The following is a 6,735-nucleotide window of genomic DNA, read 5'->3' as shown; positions in this document are numbered from 1 at the left end:
AGATGCCATGAGAAACTAGGGTTCAAGAGAAAACTAAAAAGAACGTAAAATAATAAAAGCATAAAAAGGCATAAGGGAAAATATTTATCCCTTGAGTATTTATATTATCCTAAAACTAATCTAAAAATAATTAAAGAAAAGAAATAAGAAAATATAAATTACATAAGTTGAATTATTAGTGGACGATAGAAGATGACGTGGCCCGAAGACTTGTGACGATGTGAATGAAAAAGCTACTTGACAGGGTAAAGTCGTATCCCCTAATAAAAAATAATACCTAAATCATCTAACTAATGTAGATAGGGAAGTAGGGTCGAAATCCACAGGGAAACAAGTCTTTTTACACCTAATTATTTATTATAATCTAAATTATCTAAGTAACCAATATTTTTTTGGGAATAAATTCTATACTACGAAGAATAAGTTTAGGGAGAAAAGAAACAATAATAAGGAAGCCTAGGGTCACAGGTTCACCAATAATTAATATTCCGGGATAAAACGAAGTAATTAATAATTAACAATGCACAAATAACATGATTAACAGGCTCTCACAATTTATTAATCAACATAGATCTAACAGGCTCTCGCAATTTACTAGATCTAAGTTCCTATTGAAAATAACCTTTAATATTAAATTGACATCTGCTCGATTCATCAATTCAATATCGCTAAACATTCACAATCAAATTACATCTGCTCGATTCATAATCTAATTGCAAAGAATAATTCAATAAGAAATTATCATGCAATATCAATAATCAATAATAACAAACTATCCCTTCATACTACTACAAAAAGCGTGTTTTTTGGACGCTTTTTAGGTCTTTTTTCGACGCTAAAAAGCGTCGAAAAAAAATTTCTCGACGCTGCTAAAAAGCGTCGAGAATCCGTGAGTCGAGAATTTTTAGGGACACAAAAAAGCGTCGAGAATTTCGACGCTTTTTTGTGTCTAAACTAATATACGAAGTGTCGGAAAATACTAATTTTGCGCATTTTCCCAACTTTGTGTACTTTTTTAGTGACGCTTTTACATGTCCACATACTCAAATTTAGCGACGCTTTTTGTTGTCTTGCGTTTATTCGTGTCAGACTATGGTATGGCGGAAAACTTTTAAAATGTGAAAAATATGCAAATTATTTAGACATCAAAAAGCGTCTAGAAATTTTTTTTAAGCTTTTTTTTTTATTATTTTTTTTCCTTTTATTAAATTATCACCATCATACATACATTATTGTTATTTAAATTTATCATAAATTGAATTAATAACATTTAAATTAAAGTAAACAAATATTCTTATATCTAGATCAGATAAAAAAAAAATCAATAATTAATCAACAATAATAAGAGTACGTTATTGATTAAATTACCAAATTTATAAACGAAAACATCAACACAATTAATTTTTTTTTTTTAAAAAAAACGTCGCATATTATAGTAGCTTGTCCCTAAATAAATACATCACTAATATAATTAAGACTAATAACCAAAATAGATAGATGATGGCGTTATAGACGATGTAGTCGCTTGTTTTGATGCTCAAGTGTCCCGGTCTATTCTCTTGTTGCAGCTACATTGCTTTTTCCAATCTTCAAAAAAAAAAAAATACAAAGTATAAATTAGTACATTACACAATATAGGCTTATACACACACACAAGCTTATAATTCCATCTTTCCATTACTAGCAATCACCACATACGAAGATAACTCATCAATCGAACGAGGAGCACAACCAAATACCAGGGTACCACCAACGGGCTGTCCATGATTATCCACTACAATGCCCGCATTATCAACTAGTAGAAGCACCTTCTTATCTTTTGACAACAATTTGAGACAAGGAATAGCAGCCGTGTCAGGCAGAACAACATGAATTGTAAATACCAGAATTACCGGATGGGTTTTTGTATCTAGTTGATCTGCAATCAAATACCAGAATTACCAAATACCAGGGTACCACCAACTCAGCAATTGATCTGCAATTGTTACAGCCAGTGAAAATATCAAATCAACATGCCCTGTAATACAGGACATCAAACTATAAGCATTATTAGTCCCTAAAATCAATGAATCATCAAGCCAAGCCATACTCTTCACACCATCAATACACGACATTTCCTTCAAAACCACGAACAACCCACGTTTCCCATCGACCTCTCGATCATGCTTACTACTGCCTGAATTCAGCTCAATGAACACTTCTTTCTTCCTCATTGCCACCACAAAAAGGTAGGTACCATCATTATCCACTCCCCTAGAATTGAATTCCTTAACCCTCGCCCCATCCGATCTAACCCCGCCACCTAACTTTTTCATAAGCCTCCCACCTACACTACTACTAACTCCCTGTTCATTGATCCAATTAGAATTTTCAGATTCAGTACTACAAACCCTTCTAGCAAAAACATTAACACCCTTTAGAATCCCTAACTTTTTCACAGGTTGTAACAATTGCAGATCAACTAGATACAAAAACCCATCAGATAGAACCAAAATTCTACCAATTTGATTAACAACATGAATTGAATTAATACCATAATATACTAACACATCAGATATAATTTGTGTGCATTCAGATGCGTTTGAAGCACAATAATCCTATCAGATTATTAACAACTTAAAATAGCCATTTCGTTCACCAATTGTAGATAAGCTTTAAGCATACAAGAACTCAAGAGTGAACTTGATTATATGAAAGATCAAACACATATTGAAATCAGATTACTCTGCTAAGCAACGACTTAAGTATAAATGTATCAAATCTGATTTTCAGATCTGAAATTCAGTTCTGAACTTCAGATCTGAAATTCAGCTCTGAATTCAGCTCTGAAATTCAGCTCTGAATTCAGCTCTGAAATTCAGCTCTGAATTCAGCTCTGAAATTCAGCTCTGAATTCAGCTCTGAAATTCAGCTCTGAATTCAGCTCTGAAATTCATCTCTGAAATTCAGAGCTGGATTCAGTTATGGATTTCAGCTTAGTATTCAGTTTAAGGGTAACGTAGATAATGAGCCGAGACAAGCATGGGTTCCTTTGCTTACCACAGTCCAAAGCTCAGAAACTAAAGGCACTGCACTCGGCTTAAGCTATGGCAACAAGATGGAGCCAATATTAATTTAATTACAAACCCCCTAAAAAATTCATAAGCAATAAGCCTTTGGTAAAGTACCTTTTTTCTTCTTGACTATTCACGTTACACGTCTAGTTGTCGAAAGCCACAATTATGGTTTCTTAATCTGCTTCCAAGAGGGAGAAAAACAAAGTTCAAATTTTGACAAAATGCTCAGACTTGCAAACCAAAGAGGAAAAAAAAGCCATTAACTTTTTAGACTTTGAAGAATATATACCTATAGCAGTATACCACTATATAGAAACCTCTCTCTTCCTCCCTAAGCTCATATTTTGTAGCCAAAGCCTCCAAATCCCTGCATAGCATTAAAAACAATCAAATCTTTTTAAGAAAATTGTCTGTTATACCAGCCAACCAACGATAGAATGCGGCTAACAACTTCTTCTTTGACCTTAAAAAAAATTTGTTCCAGGGAAAAAGTAGGGTCCAAAGCTCCTCAATAAAGAGAATTAAGCATTGTTGGAAAACAAATAAGCACACAATGGAAACTAGTAATTAAATGCCAATAGCAAGTTACCTATTTAAATTGCTTTAATAAGAAGAAAAAAACATGTATTCAGTTATTTAAATTAATGACAGAATTTGAAATAGTAATAAAAATACCAGTAACAATGATTCACAGAGAAGCCAGACATAAGGCTTTAAGGCAATTACTTAAATTCACCCCTTTTGTCATAAACTCATAATGAGAGTATTCATATGAGAGTATTCATATGCATAAGAAACCAACAATACCAAAAAAAAAAGGAATTTTTTTTTTTTTAAAAAAAAAAAGACAAATAAGTAACAAAGTATATCATCATCCAAGGCAATTAAAGTGAATAGTATTCAACACTAGAGTAAGTTGAAAGTAGAATATTTTACCACCATAATGAAATGTCAAAACAAGAAAAAGACACTTATGCTTCAAAACATTACCTACCCAAGAACGTCAATATCTCTATTAGTGACGAAACTATGACTTTGATATTCCTATGGTTCACAATCTGCAAGAAACTCAACATCGGTAGTACATTATGCAGAAGCATATTAAACAATTCGGAGAAATCAGAATCAAAGTTCATGAAAACTGCAATGAACATATGCAAAAGATACATTTCTTTTTAATGGAGACGGAAGCTAGGGGGATAAGAGAGGGAAAGTTGCAGTTAATTACATTAACATCAAGAACTCTTCTTACCTAGAAAAATGAACTCATCTCAACTAAGTTGAGAAATCACCGATAACAAATCACATCAAAGCAACAAAATAGAATTCAAAGTTTCATATCAATTTCACATATTACTACTTAATAGCCTATTAAATTTAATAAGCTACGCAACAAAAGCAAAACCATTATTACACTTATTTAATTAATTTAGAGAAATAGCTCTTTATATAAAGAATATTAGAGTGGTCAGTAAGCATATTGAATTTTAAATATCAGTCATATACAATAAGATTCTGCCAAACTAATCACCTATTGCGGAAACCAATCAAAGTATACCTGCTGCTCTACCCCATTAGAACGAATAATCTTAGCAATGAAACGGGAAGTAGTAGAAATATTAGCATAGCCAATTGGTGATGACGGTTTCAGACACAATCCCAATTTCAATCATAGAAATTTAGCAACCCTTTATTATATCAATCAACACTAAACCACTAACCATATGAAAAACAGTCACATTGAATCCTTATTTAAGCAGCCCAACAGTCTAGATTCAGGCGATTAAATCAAAACTAATATTAATTCAATTAATAAGTACAATTAATCCAACATATAAATCTTCTACAATAAACTTTTATAAATTGAGTTAGGAACTTACAGCGAGTACTCTACTACACCACCAAATTCGATGATATATTGTTCTTTAATGAAGTTGAGTCATTTTCTTATCCCAAATAACTATGCCACCAAGATCAAATAAGCTAAATAATACCACTTCTCACACAATTTATCTATACATACAACTAATTTATCAAACTACAAGCTTCCATTAATTTCTAGCAATGTAAGCTCACAGAAACAAAATCTTAGAATTCTGGTAATAAATATAAGAAAACCAATAAACAAATAAGAATTGAAGAAAAGAAGACACCTCGGCAAAATTGTTCTTCAAACACCACTAGCTTATCAAAATTGTGCTTCAACTACAAAATAACAAGAGGCTAATTTTTCAAACTAAATTAAAATAGTAGCACAAAAAAAAATATTTTAAAAAAATAACAATTATCTCTATTGTTCATCAATCAAACTCATAAATGACTACAACTTTTTAACATTATGAAAAAATATAAATAAAAAAAAATCCACAAAAACTGTAAAAAAAAATTTGAATCTATATAGAAAGGATGTACCTTAGTATTATCGGCACTAGGAGCGACGAAACTGTTTCAATTGTAGACGAAGATCTGGATCTGAAATTGATAAACCTGAATGTGAAATTGATTCAAAGAGAGCGGTTTGGGGAACAATCACTTCATCAGGAGGATTGCCAGCGTTTTGGATTCGTAGCATGGAAAGAATTTTCCATTTGAGTTCTACACACCTTTCTTTTAATTGAAATTCTTTGCTATTTCGTGCGAAGAACTGAATTTTCAATTGAAGTACCTTATTCAAAACTAAGTTAGAGTGGGACGAAGATCTAAACTTGAAATTAATGTACCTCGATTCGAAATTGATTCAAATAAAGTCGAACATCTGAATTTGAAACTGATATAGAAAACCTCATACAAAATTGATTAGTGGAGGAACAAAGATCTGAATAAAATAAATCCATGGATTTATGAGAGTAGGTTTACACCCTGAATGAAAGAGAGAGAATAGTTAGGGTTTGTGTGTATGTTCATCCGTTTATTTTTTATTTTTTTGAGAAAAGAGGGAATAAGCCGTTTATTATTTCCCCAAATTCTTCAATCGTGGTTTTTATTCACGTGTGGGCACGTGTTGTTGTTCTCGACGCTTTTTGGAGTCACTGATTAAGTTCGACCCTAAAAAGCATCTCAAATACACGCATAGTATATATACAAGTTGATGCTCCTTATCCAGCGTCGAAGGTCCAGCGTCGAGAAAACACTCGTTTTGTAGTAGTGCGATCATATTAATTATGGATCCCCATAAACCCTAGAATGAAACTACTCACGCATCATCATAACTAAACTAATCAAATAATCAAGTAAAAGCATAAGCAAGGAAACAAGTAAAATAGCTGAAATTAAAAGGAAAGAAATTGTTACCAAAAAGAAATCTGGAATTAATGGAAACAATTAAGAACAAAAGTTGAGAGAAGAATTAAGAGAGAGAAAAATTCTAAGTAGAGAGAGAAAGTCTAAGAAAGAAGGTAATCTAATAATCCGTACAAAATCGTACTTAAACGTTTTCTAAAACAAAAACTAAGGCTAAACTAATCAGGTCTCTTAAAAACGCGCGCCCGATCGGGCGAAGGGCCGCCCGATCGGGCGCGCCTTTTTCTTCGCGTTCCTTCCCATCAGCGTCGCCCAATCGTGCTAGAGGCTCGCACGATCGGGCGCGCTATAGCACGCACAACACCTTGGTCTTACCGCGCCCGATCGTGCTAGAGGTTGCCCGATCGGGCGCTTGCTTCCCTTTGAGGTTTGGACTTCG

General features: G+C 33.0%; 1 long non-coding RNA gene across 2 annotated transcripts; it reads right to left on the bottom strand.

The window, feature by feature from the left end:
- Nucleotides 1-919: 919 nt before the first annotated feature.
- LOC145629246 (uncharacterized) lies at nucleotides 920-5,983 on the bottom strand. Of its 2 annotated transcripts, none has more exons than XR_014111625.1 (5): nucleotides 5,469-5,983; nucleotides 4,051-5,261; nucleotides 3,346-3,423; nucleotides 3,168-3,234; nucleotides 920-1,816 (listed from the first exon to the last, which is right to left on the bottom strand). It is a non-coding gene; the product is annotated as an uncharacterized LOC145629246 (long non-coding RNA). The 2 variants fall into 2 exon arrangements; XR_014111626.1 differs by having other exon boundaries at nucleotides 920-1,587.
- Nucleotides 5,984-6,735: the final 752 nt, after the last annotated feature.

This window comes from Chenopodium album, chromosome 4, assembly GCF_948465745.1.
Source record: "Chenopodium album chromosome 4, dcCheAlbu1.1, whole genome shotgun sequence".
Taxonomy (NCBI): Eukaryota; Viridiplantae; Streptophyta; class Magnoliopsida; order Caryophyllales; family Amaranthaceae; genus Chenopodium; species Chenopodium album.
This window is presented reverse-complemented; position numbering and strand designations above follow the sequence as displayed.